This window comes from Varanus komodoensis, unplaced genomic scaffold, assembly GCF_004798865.1.
Source record: "Varanus komodoensis strain SLA01 unplaced genomic scaffold, ASM479886v1 scaffold4, whole genome shotgun sequence".
Classification (NCBI taxonomy): domain Eukaryota; kingdom Metazoa; phylum Chordata; class Lepidosauria; order Squamata; family Varanidae; genus Varanus; species Varanus komodoensis.
The window spans coordinates 28,146,755-28,148,899 of record NW_025335941.1 but is presented as its reverse complement, the minus strand read 5'-3'; positions in this window follow the sequence as shown (position 1 = coordinate 28,148,899).

Below are 2,145 nucleotides of genomic sequence, written 5' to 3'. Positions count from 1 at the left end.
ACCTAAAAAAAATCTAGTTACTTTGAAGCTAGATTCAGAGGGAAGACATGCTTGGTTTCCTCTACAGAGTTAGAAGCTGCAGGGAAGCTCTTTGCCTTTTGATTGCATCAATACCCAGCTAGGTTCAAGATATCATAGCACAATACCCTAGACAAAAGCAGTCATCAAGGGTACATGGAATAACTGCTCTCCCATTTCATTATGTTTATAACCTGCCTTTTCCACCAAGGAGCTCTGGGTAGCACACAGAACCCTTTTGGCAGTCTAACACTGATACTACTCACAAAAAGTGAGAGTTGCTCTTCCTCCATTTTGTTCTAGATTATTATTGGATGCAATATAGTCTCAGGTTCCCATTCTCATGTAGGTTTCAGTTGCTTGGTACTAGTCTAAAAAATAAAGAATAGGTGCACCCATGGGTGACTTTCTAATTGCAAATGTCTTTTTCTCTCTCCCCACTGGCCTGCAGATGTCTGGAGATTCAGATCACTGCCTTTCTCACAGGCTATTTTTATTACATCTTAGATCACAGTGGAGTGTTTCTTAAAAAAAAAAAAAAACCCTCTCCCTCTCTCTCTCTCTCTCTCTCTCTCTCTCTCTCTCTCTCTCTCTCTCTCTCTCTCTCTCTCTCACTCTCTCTCTCGCTGTGCCCGCGCGCACTTGTGTGTGTGTGTACGCATGCGTGTGTGCAAGCAATAGCTTGACCTTCAGTTGGTCCTATAAGCTTTAGAGACAGAATTTGATGGCTTTGGAGGCTGGAGAAAAGCCACAAGAGTGCCAGTGGTGAAGCTTCCCCTGCCAATTCTTGTAAGATGGCAAGCTGAGATGGCGGAAGGGAGAGAGAACCCGTATACCACCCTTCCATGTTACTAATTTCCCTGACCCACCCAGACCACCTGTGAAGCATTAACAAAATATTTGTAAGTACAGTGGTAACCCTTGTGTGTGTGATTTATTTGCTCATCAAATTACACCCTAAATTCTTGAGTAGTTATGAGATAAGAAGGAACAGACTGTGTTTTCTAAAATAGGGATAATCTTGCAGAAAGATGGATACTACAAGTACCTCAGCTATATTTTATTTATTTAGTAGTAGGATAATAGTAGTGAACTGTAGTTGTTTTGATTGTAAATTGGTCAAAGTCCTCATTCATTGTAATGTGAAAATATTTACTATGGCAGCTGCTGTGAATTCATTGGTATGTTGGGCCTAAATTAAAGTGACAGCAACAGAATACAATTCCTATTAAGAGGACTTGCAACATAAGTAGGTGTGAAGAAACTGTGACAGGAGAGAGAACACACAAGGCTCAATCATGGAGCTGTAGGAACAGGAAAGGAATAACTTGTAGCAAAAACCATAGCAAACATGACTCAGGAAGAAGTAGCTAGAAGGGCTTTGAGGACAGAACTGAGGGAGAGGAAGGGGTTGCAGGCAAGGGAATAGCATGACAAAACTAATGAAGGAGGAAGAAAAGTAAAGGAATCAGTGGCAGACTACACAGGTGTTTGGAGCAAGAACGAAGCTCTTTGCGACAACATGCAGACAAATGATATTTTGTGGTCCTGCCAATTTGATTTTAGCACTATACAATTAACATAGAGAAAATAAGGCAATCCTTACCCCCACCTCCCAATGCTCATATTGGGACGGATTTGCATAATTTCCCTTGGTAGTATGGTTTTGCATGCTGTGTGAACCCAACACAGGTGACTTGTTGCTATGGCTAATAAGTTACACAGGACCCTAAAGGAAGGCAAAGTTCGGGGAGGGAAAGGGTTCTGTATGGTGTCCATGCAAACACAGGGAAGAAACAAGTCAAGATGGCTTAATTCCCCTGCTGTGTATGCATAATTACTCTCATCAGCTCAGACTGCACGTCTGGTGATTCCCCAAAGGTGGCTTGTTCCCATGTGTAACAAGCTGTCTATAACCTTGCAACTGGGCCAGTGGCTACACATAACTAAAATTTATTTTATTTTAGCTGCTTTTAGACCACTTGACATCCCAGGATTTCCGAGCATCTTACGTAAGAACACTTACCAAATAAAAGCAAAAACAGAGAGGTACTGCTTTTAAGCTACATAGTGTTCAACAAAAACCGTAAAATGAAGCAGTGTTGTGATCAGTGACAAGCCAAGAAA